The sequence below is a fragment of the Poecile atricapillus genome, chromosome Z (assembly GCF_030490865.1).
Source record: "Poecile atricapillus isolate bPoeAtr1 chromosome Z, bPoeAtr1.hap1, whole genome shotgun sequence".
Classification (NCBI taxonomy): Eukaryota; Metazoa; Chordata; class Aves; order Passeriformes; family Paridae; genus Poecile; species Poecile atricapillus.
The window spans coordinates 130,178,717-130,199,771 of NC_081289.1; positions in this window are offsets into that span (position 1 = coordinate 130,178,717).

The following is a 21,055-nucleotide window of genomic DNA, read 5'->3' on the forward strand; positions in this document are numbered from 1 at the left end:
AGACTGGCATAAGAAAATAATTTCTTGAAAAGTAGTATTCACATGTTCTGCATAAAATAAAACAAAACAAAACAAAAAAACACCAAAAATCCACCAAGTACATTGTCTTTGACGGATTACTTTTTGCATATTGAGCATTTGCCACCCTGGGTGTTGTTGTCTCATTTTTATTAGCCTAATCATTAATATCTGCAATGCCAGTACAGGATATAACTTTTGTGAAAAGATACATTTGGAGTTTGCTTTTTTCTGGAACTAATCCCTTCACCAATACAAGTGGCTCAACAGTAGCGGCAAATTTGTAGAGTCACTTTCTAGATTTAAAATGGTTTATATAAATGGGAGCACAGTATAGCTGGAGCTGTAATGGGAGAACCATGTTGAAGACAAGTGTGGATCATCTCAAGGTGCAACCTTGGTTATGGAAACAAGATATTCCTTATTTTTTTCATGCTAGTGTATAAAAAATAGAAACAACGAGTTAAATTTTGAGTCCATGTAGGATAGAAAACTTCTGTGTATGTTCTGTACAACTAGAATAGCAGGACTATATAGATATAGGACTATAAGGAGACCTTTAAAAAGGCCAGAGGACTTTGGAATACATAGATTATTCCTTCTTCTCAGAAAAATAAAGTATAGTGATACATCATAAAAATCCAGGATAACCATGCTGTTGGAGGCTTCTGGTTTCAGTGTGTTTGGGACCATGCATTAAATCACTAAAATAGGAAATGCTATATGGAGAGTATCTGTGTGTATCTGTGCTTATATTTCACTTTTATGTGTGATTTCTTTATCTGCTACTGTACTATATAGTTATTTTAGAATTTATTAGTGGGATATACTTTCTCCTTAAATAAAATTTAAAATTTAAAATAAATTGATTTCTAAGCCTGTGTTCAAAACACTAAGTTGCAGTACAATGTTTCCCCTTTACCTGGACCTCCTTAGGAAACCAGATGTAAGCCTTAACAAGGGTTATCCAGGTTAAATACTATTGCAGTAAACTGTACAGCAGTGGGTAATCTGGCTCTAATTAAAGTTAAAACTTTTTCCTCTTCCCTGCCCCCAAAACTTTGCCTGTGATCTTTTCAAATTTATAGCAGGGAATAAAAGAGAATTCCTGCCAAACCTATTGCTCTTCACCCCAAGTTATGATTATATATTCTACTTGACTGTGATAAAGTGACAAATATGCATGAATTTATGTATGAATCTAAAATTTGCAGTAGAAGCACAAAGTTCATCCTTTTTTTACTAATGAAATTACATTTGCTATCCTAATATTGCTGTTCTATGAGTTGATATGGATTATTTCAGTGGGATCTCTCTTCAATTAGACATCCAGTCCCCAGTGTTTCACTTCACGGTTTTGGCTCTATGTAGGTGGTTCAGATGAGATAGATTCAGTTTATAACTGTTATTGAAGCACTCTAGCAGTGAGTTCCCTTATTAAAGACAATGTTGGCAGAAATTGATATTTTGGTGCTTTCTTACTTGGGACACAGATACAAGATGATGTGTGTTAGGAGTGGAACAGTTGAGAGCTTGTGCCACCCTGATACCTTATTTTTAGCAAAGGAACAATGGCTATGGGGACTGCTTATATGAGTCTCTAGGACACTTCATTTCAGGAGAGAGTGAGGTTTGACACAATATTCACAGAATCCCAGAACTGCTGAGTTTGGAAGGGACCTCTCAAGACCATCTGATACAACCTCCGCATCCTTCTCAGGATTGTGTCCATACAGCTTTTGAAGACCTTTATGGCTGGAGATTTCACAACCTGTCTGAGTAACCTGCTCCAGCACTTGGTTACCCTCACAGCAGAAAAAGGTTCATGATGTCCAGAGGAAACCTCCTGTGTCCGTGCTTGTTGCCTCTTGTCCTTCAACTGAATAACACTGAAAAGAGCCTATCTCCTTTGCAGCCTCCTTTCAGATTTTTGTAAATTTTAGTAAGATTCCCCCTTTTATATACACTATTTTCAGAGCCTGTGATCTAATTTGTTCTTCCAATGAGCTTGCATTTGCTTGCCTTTTAATTCAACAAGAAGAAGCCTGCTTGCATTTATATTATTCGGTCCTTTTTTGAGGGCAGATACTTAGCAAGCACTCTATGCACACTGAAACCAGTATGGCTGAAGCTAACCTTGTCCTAGATGCAGAAGATAATGGCAAGGACTTCAAAATTTTTAGCCTCTGTTACAGAAATGACTGTAGATACTGTCTGTTTGTTTGTTTGTTTGTACTTATTTCTGTTTCTTGGGCAGTAGCATTTGTTTTAGTCAACAATAGTTTTGAGCCTTGAATATCTCCTCATGTGTCCCAGCATTTTCAGTAAGCAGATAGATAAAATTAATCCAATTAGATGTATTTTTGTCCTTTTTGTTTTGTTTCTTTAGCATGTAGCAGCACAAATTCCATACCAAGGACAAAACACCCTATTTTCCCACAACATACCTACATTCTTTGACAGGTAAATCAACGCATTTATCTTTACAAGATGTACTTTCAGCAAACAAGCACCCTGTTTCAAATTGAATCATCCACAGTGAAGGCAGGCCATGGTCTTCTGCCTCCACAGATAATGTGGCCAACCCACCTACAGCAACTACTTTACAGTGCCTGTGGGTAGAGCATTTGCTCAGTTAGAGTTCCTCTCTTCATCTCTTCTTGTCCTCTGTATGAAAATAGCAGCGTGCTGTTAGGAGTGCAGCTCTAATGAGTGTGCTATACCAGTCTTACCAGTCTGAATTCCTTGCTAGCTCCAGAAATACTAAAACTTTTGAGAGACACTAATTAAAGAGGGAGAGGTTGGGGGGGGGGGGGAAGATTAGGGAGAAAGAAAGAAAGACATTAAATCATCTAGTTCCATGCTTGAAATGGTGATTAAACTTCATTTGCCCTTTTTGTTGTTCTTTAATGTCAATGCAATTGATTTACTAGTCTTCAGAAAAGGGATCCTAGTTTTATTCCTTCTACCTTTTACTGTGTGTTCATCCAAGCATTAGATTCAGTTTTGATGCAAGCTTTCTTTCTAAATATGCTTATTGCAATACGTGAACTGGATCCACTAAGTGAAAAATTAAACTAAGTATATATTTTTTGGATATTTCTTGTGCTTGAGTATATCAATTCCCACTCCCCCTCCCTTTTTTTTTTTTTTTCTTCATTTGGTATATAATTAAATAGAACCTTTAAACTACTCCTCATGTGTGTTACTAGCAATCCTCACTATCAGTGTAGAAAAGAGATTTAATCTTTGGAATCTCTCGTTTTCTAAGACTATATGCCACAGATATCAAATTTTTGAGTGATCTTCTATGGTATTATTGCAAATTCTTAATAAATTGCCTGTAGGAGGTTGCCTATCTTTATCTTGGTTTCTGCTGTTGTAAGCAATGTTGCTTTATCACTAAAGAAATAGCAGAATTGTTATTATTTAATTATTTAAACATTTCTGACTTGATAAATATTTTATAGATACATTAAAATTATACATTATCTTTAGATAACTTAATTTTGATTGGCTACTGATTAATAACTGAATAAGTAACTGGCCTTCAACATAAAGTATACAGATTACTTAAAATAAATTCTGTTTTCAGAATGTCCATTATCTAATCATGTGTGATTTAACAAAATGATTTAGAAGAGCAACCAGACTTAAACAAAATTGACCCTCCTAAAAATTCTTCCACTACAGACGGTGATTTCTAACCAATCATGGCAGGGAGAAGCTATTACTTTATTCTACAAATAAAGGCATACTTTAAAGGTTAAATAAAAGTGAATGGTATAACTCACTCCAGTGAATTCTTCCCAGCTTACTCCCCCAGATGCAACTGCTCTTCATTTTAAACCCAGACTTCATTTTTAATTAATACATATCAAGCTGTTCTTAACCTGTTTTCAACACAGTACTCCCAGTCACACTTTAAACTTCAGATATCCTTTAATAAAAATAAGCTGTGTTAAGATCTCAGACAGCTTAGGCAGTCACATACACTCATTGTTTTCTGTTCCAAATCAAAAAAGTGTGCTATATAGTAAATCTCTTTTCACTGTGACCCTTTGTAAAATGTTAACTGAAAAGCTTAGGCCTGATGGACTCAAAGTGCTATGTGATCACATAGGCTGCACTGAGGCTTACAGCCAGGCCCAGCATCAGACGATGGATGAAGTAAAATTTTGCCTTGGAGTCTGACAGCTTCTGGGTGATTTGATCATGCCAAAAACAGGGAGAGCCAAAGCCCTCACTCCCTCTGTGGATTTGGTTTTAAAATTATGTTGAGGGAAAGTTTGGAGCTCTAGAGAGTAGAATTTAAATATCCAAAGCAAAAAAAAAAACCAAAAACAAACAAACAAAACAAAAAAAAAAAAAACAAAGAAAAAAGAAAATTAAACAAACCTTTCAGTCTGTAGTCATAGAAATGGCCAAACAAATTAGATTTCTTTTTTTCATCATTTTGATTGGTGATCTGTCCCTAACAACCACAAGGAATTTCTGTCCTGACTGGGATCCAGTATCCAGGTCTTCTTTAGCATAATTTTCATGTAAAAGGATACATCTACCCAGCTGAAGCTCTCCAGAGAGATCAGAAAATCAGCTATAGTAATGCTAAACAGTTATTTGGATCTACACTAAGAATACCCGTAGCTGGTACATTGGCCTGTCTTTCAGGAAAGTGGAATTCAGGCAAGTAGGCATCTGAAGCACTTAAAAACCTGCAGCAGTGGACGTGAAATTTTGCAAGAGTCTCAACTTCCCCAATTTCACTAAAGGCCTGCTCAGGCACAGAAGTCCTTCCCTGGATGTTTTAACAACTTCTTGACCTGGAAATACAGGTCACGAAAATAAGGATGTTACAAAGAAACCTTACTGTCATTGAAGAAACATTTATTGCTGTAATTGCTACTGCTATTAGTAATAGATTTTGCTTAGTTTTGCAAATATGATGTATTTTATACACAGTGCAACTTGATTTAAAGCAGCTACTTTTAATTGCTGTAAATATATAATACCATTTATCATCATATATATTATTCAATTTCTATTTTACATTAATTTATCATTATATATTATTATAAAACTTTGATCAAATTTACTAATTTTACCATTTTTAGCATCAGTATAACTCAATTCACTTTAACAATGTTTCAAGGTATCCTCAAAGTACCTGATTTTTGCAAAGCAACAGAAAAGGATAAGTGAATGCGCACTAAGGATCTTTAGCTGTTGAAACCGGAAACTATTAAAATGCAAACTAAATATAAGATCTATATTTTTAATATATTTAGCCACTGTAACAGCTTACAGAGAGTTGAGGCAAATTCATAATCACCTGAAGCCAAGGTATCAACTTTGACTTTACCTATTTTCCTTCCACTTAAGGCCCCTTATATGGCATAATGCTCATTAAATGATGATTCTCTGTTTTATACAAGGCAGGAAGACAAATTAGATATTTCAACCAGTCATTAAAAAAATGCTAGTTTATTAATAGAAAATATTTTTAAATTAATATAATATCTAAATTTATGTGTCTGTGGTATTATTTAAGCCTTGTATTGTAGTTTGTAACTTGGACTTGGATGTCTATTTTGGCAATGAAGTTCTGGAGTGATGTTTCTAGTAAGGTTCCTGGGGCTTCCAGAGAGCAAGGGACATACATGAGATTGTGATTAAGAGGTAAAATGTCTTAGATTATTTCTCGGATTTAACACATATGTGAAATAAATTTTCAGTGAAGGTAATAAGATTTGGTCTGGGTTAAGAAACTGTTTCCTGTCTAATTTCTTTGTCTTTTACTTTACCTTCAGCTTCATCAGTCTTTATATCAGAATTCTGAAAGATCTAACATTGCATATTCAGTAAGTCGGTGTTGAGTATTAACTTCAAGATGATTTAATATAGAGAAGTAACACCATGTTTACTAAAAAACTGTTAAAACTTTATAAGTTCTAAAGTAATAATTAGCTTAATAGACCAACACCACTAATATACAAAGCTTCCAAAGTTATGTAGATATATAAAACTAAGAATAAATGTAGGGAGATAAATAGAAAACAGGATGAAATGCAAAACATCTTTGTCAAAGGTAGATCATGTCAGATTAACCCCACTATCCTGGGTTTTAAATGGCAGTTGACAGAGGAAATGTGTTCTGTGTAGTCAGTCTAGATTTCACTAAAACATTTGATAGGGTGCCACAAGGGAAATTACCAATTGAATTTGATAATATGGGGCTAGTACAAGAACTTCTAAAGTGGATAAGAAGAGCTAAGTGGGAGGTGATAATGGATTATGCTGTGAGGGGAATTACTAGCTTGGAAAAACGTAATGCCATGAATAACCTGTGGACCAATTTTGAGACCAGTCTTATTAAATACATGCTCTAATGTTATGGGCAAATCCAGATTGTTAATGGTATTTTCTGACAGTAATTTTGCAGGGCATTATCAATATAGGGCTCTATTGAGCAATCATAAGAGAAATATAGCATGATGAATAGTGGTGTGATGGAGGTGGAATTATTTGCATTGTCACAGGAAACCTGAAGACATACACATTTTCAAAAGCTGATTGCACTGAAGTTAAAGAGAAAAACAGATAGAAATGTGTGTATTTTAAAAAGGTAAGAAGTGCACTAAGGATTGAAATTGAGACCAGCAAGACTGATAGGGAGGACCTGATGGCCTTCAGTGCAATTTTGTTTGAGCTGTGTCACGTCTGGTCTCATGGGCTGAAAGTCTGCTATTTTTACATTACTCTAGATGTTCTCAAGAACATATATTTGGGGTTGCTTTCAACCTAAATATCATCCAGTCTGCACACTCTGCATAAGATCCAGAGCACAAACCAGAGCAAACTGAGAAGGCACAATCAGTTTTGTTCAAACATAAATCCCGTGTCTAGGAAAATATCAAGAATTTGTCTTATTTGTATAGAGAAAATTGCATTTATTTCCTTGAAATACATAAGAAATTGAATGCAGCAAATTCATTTTTTTTAAAAAAATGTCCATAGAAAGATCCATAGAAAGAAAAGTGGGTAGAAGACAAACTAAAAGAAGAATCTTAAACTAGATGGAATTTTCTAATTATAAAAAGGTAAGGTTAAAGTAAGTTCAGAGTATATAGGTTTTCAGGTTACATAATGAATCCTACTTTAAACTTTTGTTAAATTCATCAATATAGTCTCTGGAAGATGGAAACAGAATTTCGAAGGATTTCAGCAGAAAGACATCAAAGCAAGCTGTCTCAGATATTAATTTTTATCTTTTTTTTCCACTAAAAGTTAATACAGAAGAATGTGAAGATGGGTGAAAGGTAATAAGTAATTAAGCAACTGTATTTTTTTTCAAATTGTCTTCACTTGAAAATGCTCAGGTTTGTGTTCAGCTTGAATGTGATTTGGTCTCAAGACAGGCCATATTGACCTATATCGAAAAATTAATTCTCAGTAGAAATTTTTGAAGCAGTCAAGCAGAGTCTGCTGTCCTCAAACTGCTGAACCTTTTGCTCAGTTGAACTCTGTCTTTCTAATCATAAAAATATTTCATACTTTGCTTATATTACATTGAAAAACCTAATTTTGTTACACTGGGGGAGCAAAAGCTGAAAGATATAAAAAAATATATGGACCAAACTCACTGTACTGTTACTTAAGAGAGGAGAGATTCTTAGCCTGAGAGAAGAGTGACAAAATTCTGTTCATAGGGCATATTTGTCTTGAAATATTTGGAGTCCAATTTACTGATAAGAGGGCATGCACAAACTTTATCTGTCCTATCTGAAATGTAAGAGAGGGTCCATGAGTAAATCTACTCTCCTAATACATTATCAATATACTCTACATGCATGCATATACATATTAAGCATAATAACTGTATATATCTACTATGCATATTATTGCAAATCACTTCTCTTTGCTGTGGTCAATTTATATTTCATATCTTTTACCTAGGGATTTGTTCTTGGGAGAAAAGGACTACTCAGTCCATTAGCTGATCTGAATTTATGATGATTAATTCCTTGATGTTCAGCCATGACAGGAATTACTCTGCTCTAATGAGTAATAAATGTGGATAAGTCATGTGTCCCTATGGATTTCTTGGCCAGAAATTGCATTTAGAAGAAGGCTAATTGTCTAAAATTTATCCAAATTCAATACAAATTTTATTGCCACTAATTGCCTTTCCAGGTTTTGCAGCATTAAAGATATTTAAATGTATTTGTCATAGCACTTCTGTGAGTGTGTAATGCTCAATACCAGTAGCAACTGCCATCATATTTAGGATTTTCAACAATTTCTGTAATTTAGTACTACTAAATCATTATGAGTAGGAACACAATTTTCCATTTTTAACACCATAGCAGATCACACTTTAAAAATTTTGTTGTTAATGTCTCTGTCATAAAATGTGTCTTAACTACTCTTGGTTTTTAGTTCTGACATGCTTTAATTACCGTGGCACTATTATAAGCAGGAGATACTGTAATCAAGTGACACCTGCTATTGCCACTAGAGTGTCAGAATTACCAAGATAAACTACAATTTTCAAGTGTTTGAATGCTAAATGATATAAATCACTCTAAGCTTGAGCTATAGTACAGAAAGCTTCCCAGCTTTAGTCTCTGTGTAAGTATTATGTGGGGTGGAGAAGATATTATTATTATAGCACTAACAATGCATTCAGGATTGACAGAAGATATTGCTGTACCTGTGTCTCTGTTCCCAAGATGCAGCTCCCAAGGCCCTTACAAACACTGTATTTCACATAAGTGCTATTGTTTAGGAAAAATGTTTATTGTAAAAAATAAAAGCTACAATGTGCTTAAGAAAGATGGTTCCATTTAGGACATGGGATCAGCGTTTGTTTGACAAGTATATTCATTGCATACAGGAGATAATGTGGAAAACCTATTGTAGGAAGTCTGTTACAATTAGGGTCAGAAATGTTCTGGAATACAGTGAACTTAAACTTTATGCTCTTGAAATTATATTTTCACTCAATTCCACTGCATATTTCTCTGCACTCAAAAGAAAAGGAAAGACTAAAAAAAGAAAGAAAAAAATAGTAAAATAAAAACTTTCCACTTTGTGTTTCATGCTGCATTAAAGACATCAATGCATAAAATTCAATTAGCACACGTTACCATTTTTGCACCTCTTTTGCTACCCTGTTAAAATCAGGTGGTTTTTTGGTTTTCTTTTTGATCTGGCAGTCTTTAACCTTGCTGTAAAAATGCTTGTTGCTGGACAGAGCCGACCAATTTGCTGACAATTTCTTGCAGAGGTCAAAAATGAGTCCAGTATTCTGACCTCCTAAACCAAGGGCAAGAACGGGGAATGAGTTTCTGGAAGGGATATAGCTTTTCTTTCACATGTTCAGGTTGTTTGTCAAGATCACCCTTTTCTCAGTCTAAATTATGATTAGAGTCGACATGGTTAAGTGAAAGTGGAAACAATAAAGAGATCGATGACTTACAAAGTCATGAATCCCACAAAGTGATGACTTACAAAGCGGTGAAGAATAGTGTGTTGCAATCCTCACTTTGCCATCCCTGTGAAAGAGGTGGGCAGAGGCTAAGCCACTGATAGAACCTTTCCTTCCCAGCCCTAGGTGCTCACACCCTGAAGAGTGGACTCCCAAAGTTCTCATTTCCAGTGTACACGGTTCTTTGGGCTGTCCTTTGCTATTCATTTGTGGCCCCATTTGGGAATGGTGCTACCTGTACATTTATCTGTTTTAGGGAAGCCATCCTGTGTTCATAACTTCTCAACTTGAAACTTTAGGTGTAAGTAGTCTCACCATGATTTTACCTAATTGTTTTTTCCCCCTTGATTGCAGTGTGATCAATGGGGCTTTGTTCCAACAAATGAATAAAGTTTATTCTAAAGTGGGGGAGTATCCCTACCTGGTTCCATTGAAGTAAAAAATATCTTCTTGAATGCTTAAGAATTGGGGCTGCTAAATCTAGAGAACAAAAGACAAAAGTCAAGAACAATAACTGTCTTTAAGTATGCAAAGGTAACTGTGAAAAGAGAGGTAATCTGTTTGCTAAGTCTATAGCATATAGCACAAAAAGCCATAGGTTTATATTTTGTCAAGATATAATATGGGATGTGAAGAGAAGCACTGAAATACTAATAATGGGGATGGGAGTAGGTATGGGCCTAGACAGTGAAGGTTGTGGGGTTGTCATCATCTGAGTATACCACTGAAAAATGTTTTTATCTTAGGGGATATTGCATAGATAATCTCTTCAATCTTCTTTGGATTTTTAAGTAATTTATCTCTCTGCAGCTGGAAAAAATAACAGTTTAAAAATATATATGTCATAAATGATGCCAAAAAGTTCTTGAAATCTGGACATTTGAGCCAAATATACACAAAGTGTCAGGTTTTCCCAATATCTTAATTTCCAAAGACTCCTGATCTTTCCATTGATGAAAAATGAGGCTTTTCCAATTGGCTGATCGCTGACAATGTGCAGTAAGAACATTTAGTTAAAAGTCATTGTCAAAATATCTCAATCTCAGTGATGAAAAAGGCACAGGTGTGCTCTGTGCAACTGTGGGCTGAATAATAACTATCCTATTTATAGTCTACTTTTATACTTTAGAATTTTTCGGCCAAGCTTCTTTATCAGACTGGAGTTATTTCTAACAATAATGAACTTGTAATATTTCTAATCCTTTGGCCTTCTGCTTGCAATCTGTTCAAAATTGTGCCTCTTTTTTAATTTATTGCTGTTTTTGCTACTCTCATATTACCCTTTACTTAGGCAACTGCACTGACTACTTCTAAAGCTGAGAATCAACTTCAAAATTTTATTGTTAACATTAAAGGCTCTTCAAACCTTTTCCCCTTTCTATTTGTGAAATCTGGTTCATGTTTATGGCCCCTCTCATAATTTATGTTTGGCTTCTGACCTGTGTCTCCTCCATCCCAACCATTTGCTGTGTCAAAATATAAGGCTTCTCCTCAATTAACACTGCTATTTTGAAACTTTTTCTTCTTTGCAGAGTTTTGTGGCTGAATCTTTTGGCCTGTTTATCTTAAAAGTAAACCATTTACTGTGAGAATACTATTGAGACACATACTTTATGCCTTATTGTGTCATTCTTCCTTTGTTATTTTTCTGTACTCTGATACTTAAGGGTTAGATGTTACTGAAAAACAAAGCAGTTATATTTCTTAATACTCAGCTTAGGCTGTTGTAGTTTTTATTAGATGTTATTGAATTCTCAGTCATGACACACATGGATAAAAAACATTGTAATCCTGAAGCTGGAAGTGTCTTGTCATAATACCTACAATACAGAGAATTCAGGGACCAACATAAACTAGAGAGGGGAAATGAAGAAAGCTCAACATAGAATTGCAGACAATTATAGAGAGGAACTACCACTTGAGGAAAGAAATAAAAACAAAACACCACAAGCCTAATGTATCATCAATAAATGTAACCTCACAGTGAAAGGTAAAAAAAGGAAAAAAAATAGCATTCAGTATCTAAGTGATGAAGATATACCAAAGGAAAGTTAAAAAAAATGCTAAGAAAACTTATTATTTATTTAATTTTTTTTCATCAATCTCCCTGTTGTTTCATACACCAGTTTACATTCTACCCAGCTACCCTTCAAGACTGAAATTTGCAATTTACTGGGTATGAGTTCCAAGCTGGATGTAGTTTTGAGCAATGGAGATTTTTGTGCTTTCTTCAAGAACGTGAGCAAAAGTTAATTGTTTACCATTAAAAAACTGTGACATCTGCATGCCTCACTCATGCCTCTGTCTGTTTTGCCTGTGCTCATTCCTTGGAAATGCGACTGTCTGCCCACAGGTGTCATGGTGTCTTCTCCTGATCCTCTATTTTAACTCTTTACTGAGATTTTTAACTGGTTTTGTATGGCTTTTTTGGTTTTGTTTAGTCTGGGTTTTATAATGTGTCATCTTGGGAAGGGTAAAATTTGATTTACTATTTTCTCCCAGATTGTGGCATCTTGTTTGACTTACTTTTCTCTACCTTTTTCTAAAATATAAGTTTTTGAAGGACGTTACTCTGTGCTATTTTCAAGTCATGGACAACTCAGTTTACCCTCTGCTATGGTGCAACTTTTCCCTTTTCCCACATATTGTCCTGAAGCCACATCAGTTTCAGTACCTTAAAAATTCTTGGTACCTTTCTGTTCCTTGCAGGCATTTTGCACAGGGAAGAAGGATAAGTCTGATCCAAAATATATTGTAACCAACCTAGCAGGAACAGTGCATAACCTAACTCCTGACCCAAAGTACCCACTTTCCCAAGTGGAAATTGTTTGGAAAAAGGACAGTTTTCCTGTGCCAAAAGGTCTCTGTCTCTACTAGGGTGTTAGGTAGTGTATTAATTGAACCATGGAGTGCAATTGGTCATGTTCAGTGTCCCATGTCCTCACTCCCTGCACAGCTACACAATGGTGCAGGCTCTTTCTGGACTGGTCCCATGAATATGAGTGCCAGTCAGGGGTGAGAAAGCACGAGGTTTGCTCCTGGGGGTTTTGCTTTTATCCACTCATGCATGCCCTGAGACAGCTCTGTGATGCAAAAGAGGGCAAAGTCAATGGGAATGGAAAAGTTACTTCAAAATTTTACTCCCCATCCACACTAAAATACTAACACGGGAAATCCCAAACTGGGGCATAGATTTAACAGCTTAAATAGTAATGACCAAGTTTCAGCACTTGGAAATATTTCTTAGTAAACTTGATTTCCCAGCTTTCAGTTCGGTTTTCTAAATTTTCTTCTATTTTGAGGAGTCCCAAGGCATGCCACAGATGAATGTATCCGTAAGCAGGCTGTGCACTAGAAACCCCCTGGCATCTGAACATTTCACAAAGTGATTTGGTGGGGCATCTGAATCTGCTGGAATGCACTGGAGCTTATGGATGAAGCAACATCTTTCTTAAATAAGTCACAGTTCACAATTCAGACCACGTAAGTAACACAAAGTTCCTTCTTTGAAAGTGAGACTATGATCATATGGATGTTCTCTGAAGGAAAGATCAAGCATATTTTACATTTTCTGATATTGTTGATAAAGCTACAGAATAGACCAAGTACACATAAAAGATAAGGAACATATGAACAAATAAAGAAATTTTTATCAGCTCTTGAATTACCTTGAACAGGCAACAATAAAGTAACTGTTTAATCTTTTTTTCCAAGTACCTTTTTCTGTAATTTGATCTAGTTGAAACAGTTTCAGTGCAGAACATGATTTTTTTTAAAATATTTTTTTTTTTAATATAGAAAAATTTTGGATTAATGCCATAGTTTAGTTGCTCAATATTATGTGTATTTCAGGTCTCTTGCTGGGATTATACATCACGTAGTACAGATACACTTTTTCTGGGTCTTCTGATTTAAATTGAGGTATTTCGGAAATAGTTCCTTAAGATATGAATTATACTTCTGCCATAAACCCCACACCAACTGCACAAAATAAAGAAAAAGAAAATCATGCAAGTAAATCAAAGCATATTTGCACCAGTTTTGAAAACTTTGTTTAAGATCAGGCAGGACATTTCTTTAGCAAAACTCTTCCTAATTTGAAAATAAATATTTTGCTCTTACTTATACTATATGCATTAATATAAACAGGTCAAAATTAATACAGTAAATGAGAATTCCGGTCCCTTTTAACATAATTTTCCTTTATAGTCTGCAGTTTAAGTAATCTAAGAAGTTGAAAGCTTGTGAAGAATTTCTTAAAAATAATTTAAATATTCTACAGTAATTAGAGGCCTGGATCATGACTTCTACAAGACATCCGGTCTATTATACTGAGATATACTGTTCCAGTATGTTTGGTCACACATTTGGTAGAAATCTGGCATGGTAAGAGGGCTGTCAGTATTGTGAGAATGGGGTTGAAACCTGTCTGTATGCCTGGGAGGTGCTGGCCTGTCTGGAATAGGTGCATGGATACAGAAGGTTGAGCAGACACTATGATTTACATGATTTAGATAAGAATGTTTTAGCTTTATAGTGCTGCCAGTGGTGCTGTAAATAAGTTTCTCTCATAGAAATTTTGTAAGAAACTGTGGTGATTGGCAAAGAAAATATCTCTGTTATTACCAGATTTAGCATGAATGAGTGGCTTTGAGTAGAAAATAGTCTCCAGTACAACAGTTAAGTAAAAACAAATACACAGTCAAGTTGCCTGAAATGTATTCTGGTTCCCTGTCATTTTCCACTTTAATCAAAAGGTGAGCTAAATAAGTACTTCACTCAAGTCTGAGGCAGCAGATAAGCCCTTGTTTCTGATAAAATCTGAGCGCAATATTGAATTTGAAACCATATTGTTTAGTATATTTGACTGAAGTTGGCCATTGACATCATATGTGCTTATCTCTGTCTCAATTTTCTAATCTGTTCACTGAGCTATTTACCTGTTTTACAAAACATTAAGTCTGAATTAAATGAGGCTGGATTTTGGCCTTTCCTCATATTGCTTATGAGATGAGAAAGACAAAGCAATATTTTCTCCTGGTACCCACCTCATCATCTGACACTGAAGAAAAATTTCCTCCAAGTTCACATTCCCAGAGGAAGGATGATGGCAAAGGCTGTCAGGGGAGCTGTCAGACCACTATTGCTTACTCCTGAATACTCCAGGGAGCTGTGGAGGTGTAGGGACTCTGGAGCAGCACTTTATATCTGTGAAATCCTTGATGACTTTCAATTAAAGACACCACATACATTAAATCTTCTACAATTACCCATGTCCACATCTCTGCAGCCACTGACAGTTTAATCTTGATAAAGATTCAGAGAAGATAGATGTTGGATGCACAGTGATACTGGGGGTCCTTCGTGACATGCAGTGGGCAGCAGGCTGGCAGTGAACACCAGTTACACCCCATGCTTTCCACTTCCACTGGATTTCAATGGTTTCATTTATGATTCTGTAATGAAATTTGTAGAATTATTGAAGCAATGATTCCTACAAATTAAAAATAATATAGATACATGGTCTGCCTTCTTTCTATTATAGGTTTTCCAGAGGTGCTAAAGGAGTTGTGACCATGAATCCCACATTCTACAGGATCTATTAGTCTCTATAGAGAGCCTTTCCTTCTGGCCATGCCAATACAGCAACCTTCTCATACTGAATTGTTTAGTTCTGGAATGGTTGCCTTTCTTGCTTAAAATTGAGCACCTATTTTTTTTTTTTTTTCCATATTTACAAGAATATCCAGTAGCTTACAAAATGTTATTGCCATCTGAGATTAGAAAGATATATGTCTGTTTGGAAATGCATGGATGCTTTTTAAATAGGTGTTTTTATTTTATGGGATGTTCTTCTGTGTTTAAAATATATATATATATATTCTGATACACCATATGTTCATTTGTTGTCCTTGATCTGAGGCTTTTGAACAGCAGTCCACAAAGTGCAGTAATTCTGGCTTGGGATGAGAGCCCTTGTTGCACGGGAAGATAATAATGAACCTTGTTACACCCACAATTACTATCACCAAAGGAAAAGAGCTTGGCTGGGGAGCTGAATCGTGGCCGATGTGTCCCCGAGATGTCTGATTGCAATAATGGCAATGGCTCCAGGTGACAGTTAGCAGCTGGCACAAATTAAAGAAACGTTTCAGCTCCTGAATCAACTGCTTGCAGCAAAGTGGTGTAGAAGAGCATGTGCTTTCAACTGAGTTGGGCCCTATTATTGATAATTAAATCTTTCTCACTTTAACCAGATAACAGGCTGTTATCTTTCTGAGTCTGCAGACAGCTCAGAGGTGTGAACAGTTGCTTTAGAAAAGGAAGAAAAATAATTAAAATTCTGATGATTTAGAAGTCACTATTTGCTGTTCCAAAATTGGTCTACCTGAAACCAGCAAGTAGATGTCCTCAGCTTGCAGTTCCAAATTTCTGCTAACAAATAGGATGGATTAAAAATACTTCTACTTATATGTCAGACCCTCCATTTTCTCTTTCAGTTTGTAGTACTGTCATGAAGTATGTAAAACATCCACTATCTCCTATCCTATCTGTCATAGCATATATCATATCATATCATATCATATCTATTAAGCATTTTTACAGCATTAAAAACCTGTTTTAAAAAAACCATGTGCACCATATATAGACTCCAGTTGAGGGCCAGTGAGGCCCTGGGCAGCTCAGAGTAAAAGGCAGAGAGGGGGCACAGGAGGGGAAAGAGGTGAAGTCTTTAGCCCTGGCATTTTGTCACTGAGCCAGAAGTGAGGCTTTGCACCCTTCACACCCTTGACACACAGGAGTCTGTTTCCAGGGTGGAAAGAGATCAAGTGTGTGTCACCTTCTGCACACCCAGCACAAAACAGGACCTTGTGTACAAAAGAGGCTGTTCTGCTTCTCTGTGAAGCCTCTTTGAGACATGGTGTGCAGAAAGGAATAGATTTTCTGGACAAACAGTGTTTTCCAGGTAACTTCATGGAAGTCTTTCATTTGGGTGTTACCTCTATATATTAAAAGGAAATTTAAGTGCCAGGAAATGGTGTGGTTTGGAGGAAACAGAGGAAGGTGTTTTCAATCTTAAATAAATTAGTGTCCTGAGGAGTCTGAGCTAGCGCACACTCCCTAAGAAAACAAATAATATTATTCTATTTTTCATCCATTTGTAAATTCTGAATAGTTTAATGGCTTTTAGTGAAGTGAATGTAGACGTCTTGCTTTGCCTAGTTCCTTTTAATAGACATACCTGCAAAAAAATTCACAAAAGTCACAGCTGCATTAGTTAAAAAACACGGAATCTATGTGAACACTTTTGTTGAGAATTATATGCCATAGACACACACACATAATTTATTGATGATCCACAGTAACTTTTTATGTGGTTAATTTAGCCTGTGGTTCCTACCTAAGCCCTGAGATGACCTTATATTTGCCATGTGTATCTACAGACTGCTGACATATGGTGACTGAACCTGTCATGGCTTCAGTTTGATTTAGTTTACTTCCCTTTGGGGGTGAAGTAACCTAACTGAACTACTACCACCTTAGGTGCATGCTCACATATTATCTCAGTTCAGCTAATATATTTTAATGTGATTTTGCTTATTTTATTAATTCAGACTTATACTTTCCAGATGTCTCCATATAGACAACTCTTAAGTAAAACTGAGTCTTACATTCCATATAGTTCTGGGGTTTTTGCCTGTATTGTTGGGGTTTTTTTTTTTAAATTCTGTCTTTGTGTTTCCTCTTTCCAAATGTGGACAGCTTCTTTGTCGCTTCTAAGGTTTTACTACTTACATAAATTGTCCAGGTGTCCATATTTCTCTTTTATCTTGGATAAGCATGGCATACAGTTCCTGTTAGTCTTGAATTATTGTAAAAACAAAGGTTATATTGTTAAATCGGAATGCTCTTGCAAATGTTCTTGATAAGGTTGTGCCAGACTTAGCTCTATGTAATCTGCAGTGTACCTACTGTTCAGTTTAGTTATATGGGAAAAATATCTTTCACTTTAAAACTAAGTTCTCCTATAACTCTTGCTAGCTTTTGATATTTGTGCTTGTGATCAGTAAACACATTATCTGGTACATCACAAATTAATAACACTCCTCTTCAGAATCGAATGGTCCCAGTGAGTCTGAGATCCTAATACATTTCACAAACTTCTCCACCTCTAGTATCCACCAGCACAAAGCTGCCTGAGTGTAAAACATTGGAGAAGCGGGTCTGCTCGACAGGCTCACAGGGAACAAGCTCCCTCACTGACACCCTGCACGATCCGGTGTGCTCTCAAGGGCACTCCAGCACTGATGAGTCTCCCAGGGGTCTTCAAGCACTGGTAATTTGCCCAGTCACTTGAGGCTGACGCAGAGATACCTGCTTGACATGTCTGTGGGACAAATGCACTTCAGAGACTGAACAAAATCGCAAGAAACACATTTATTAGCCATGCCCTACCCCATATGTATAGCACTAGAGAGGTATATATGCCAGCTTAAAGATGAAATAAGAAAAAAAAATTATTTTGTCACTTAATTGCAAGAATAATGTCAAAAGATTCTAGAAATAAACTAGGTGTGAAAGGAAAGTCCCAAATTGCAAGCAGAGAAATGACAAGGACCTCCATTTTCCTGACAACTTCCTTGGGGAAAGGGAATTGTTCTAAGGATGGGTTAGGCAGCGCTGACAGCTTGTCTGTCTGATTTGTGCGAAGCACAGTGCCTCATTCATCTTGATTTTCTCTATATTTTTTTTTTTTTTTCTCAGTGAAGTAATTAGCAAAAGTGGTTATTTCCATATAGTAGTGGTCAGATGATTTAAAAGAAAAAGGAGAAAGAAATTCTCATTTTAAAAGCAAGAGACCAAGTACAGCTAGCAGAATATGGAGCAAATTCATCCCTAAAAAATACGGTTTCGCAGTTAATGTTAGCCCAAAAACTAGTTTGTTTATTCAAATCTATTATCTTGTCATATTTGTTTTCTTCCCTGAATACTTAGCAATGCTTACCAGAATTGAACACTGGGATCTTAATGTGCATTTTAATCAAGCAATAAACTGAACATAAAATAAGGAAATTTGAAGTTTGTTTATTTTTATGTTTAAAAGAAACAACAGTTTACTTTGAAGTTAATTTGCCATATATAGTGATTTATAGTGAGGTTTGAAACTGTAGACATAACACAGTAACTGCTTGTAACATCCTGACAGCTGCTTTTGAATGTAACATATGGGTATGGGTGTTGGACTGTGCTAGTTTCTGAATCTGGAATATCTGTAGGACTGTAGGTGCAAATATCCCATTAAGTTTGCTTAGCAAATGAGTACATCTGAATTCATTTCTGATCTGACTGAAAACTCAGATTCCAGGGGGCATTTTCTCTGAGTCTTTGACTTTGGAACTTGATTCTTCCATTGATCCCAAAAGTTAGCTGGCCTTAGGTCACTCTCCAAGACAAATTTACTGCCTCCTTCTGGCTGAAGAAATCCCTTAGGAGAGAGTTGGAGTCTGTACTTCCATTGTGAAGGATTACTGGGTTCACATAAAATTTCACTGATTTCTGCAGTTTAAATATATGAATCTAAGAGCTCAGTAGCTCATTTTACAAATCAATCAATAAAATATAATTTTTTTAATTTATTTTTTAGTGAACCATGACTTATTGTCAGCTACCTGGATTGATCTGACAAGTGGTTGTAATTTATTTTCTCTTTAGTTACTCTCTAACTGAATTCTTCTAAGTCCTCTCTTATTAGCAGGATACAACTCTTCTTTTTAATGGTTCAATCTAATAGTGTTTTGTTTGCTTGTGCTGTAGGCTACGTGTTCTTTCATGAGAACAAATTTGTAACTTCTATATAGAGCTAATTGGATTTCTTGATTATCTCATTGAAGCTAACCAAAATGACCTTCCCGTGAAGTGGAAGTCTGAAAGATTTCCTTTCAGAAATAATAGTCTTTTCTTCCTGATAAATATTTATTGTTTCAGGTTGGCTAAATATTCCTTTTTTCTCTTTCTGTTTTCTGTTTTATCCCTGAAGGGTGTCTGCCTTCTATTCAGAATTACATCTCTACAGTCACACTTTCAAAAACACGAGTATTTATGGACTATAAGTCATCTGCAACAAGAAATAAGATCTTGAGTGTATGAAGCAAACATTTTAAGGGGATTTTATCCTAGAAGGCCTGTTTCAAAAAGCTGGTTAAACAAACCTCACATAATATTTATAAAGCAAAAAAAATTACCATTTGATGTAGAAGATTACATGAGGCACAGGAAAAATCATAGAATGGGATTTTTTAAAGTATTTGCATTAGTAAGTTTACCTAGAAATTAAATATATGTATAGCTAGATCATTAGTCACATGATACATGACTGTAGCAGAATTATAACCTAGTAATAACATATTCCATTAGGTTCTTTAAACCTGAACCATAAACAAAATGATCAGAAACCCTCCCATCCATCTCTGTAGTACTGATGATAACATTTTACTTAATTTTTCATGAAAGTTTTCATGTGCCACTTTTATGTTACTTGTTTAATACAGCTTTTTCAAGTTCCACAGTGAAAGAGTCCTTCAAATTTATTGTCAAATTTACTCATACACATGAATATGTTCCTCAGAGCAGGTTGACCTTTATTGCCTTCAAGACTGTCAGGAATGGTCTGAAAAACAACTTAAATGAACGCGTAATTTTAGGACTCTGTTCACACGCTTGGATTGTGTGGCTCTGTGAAGAGCTGACAAATACAGAGATCAGCAGCTGAGCTATACTGACAGATCCCAGGAAGGAGATCACTCCACAGCATAACAGGCCTGAGTTGTGATGTTGGAGCTGCTTTCTAGGCTGTTCTCTGGACTCAGGGTCCCCCTGTCCTTGGCACTGCCCAGAGAACAGACTCCGGATCCCTGTCCACCAGTCCCTAACACTTCCTGGTGCTTTTCCTTTGCAAAGAAGCTAAACCTTTGCATCCATGCACAATTTGAAAATGGGAGAACGAAGGGGAGAGAGAGTGCACCTAGTCCATTATATCTGTTGTTTATTGTAAGAAGGCCCCTAGATACTTAGAGAAATTCCAATTACCCTTCTTTGAACATTTCTCCATGTTCATATTGGCAATACATGTTCTACATACTGGAAAACTCCACTTCTTGTATTTTTTCCTTCTGCAGCCTGTGCTAAAAAATCCTACTTAATTACAGAATATTGGGGGATTTTTTACACAAAATTATATTTAACACTACACTCATATGTATTTTATAGATATTCACCAACTGCAGAAGATACAGGTGAAAAAAACAAAATGAAAACATATGAGATGGCTGGCACTCTTCATACAAGACAATCTGAATATTTTAAGCTTCTTCTGATACAAGTACCACGTTATTTTAAAGTATGGAAGAAGGAATTCATCTTGCTTTTGACCACCTGTATTTGCACTTTCTTTTCCATAGATAGGTTTTTTAACTTGCCAGAAATTTGTAATGACATGGCTGTACAATTCCTTGAGACCTTTAAAGTCATTCTGTTTTTCTATCCCAT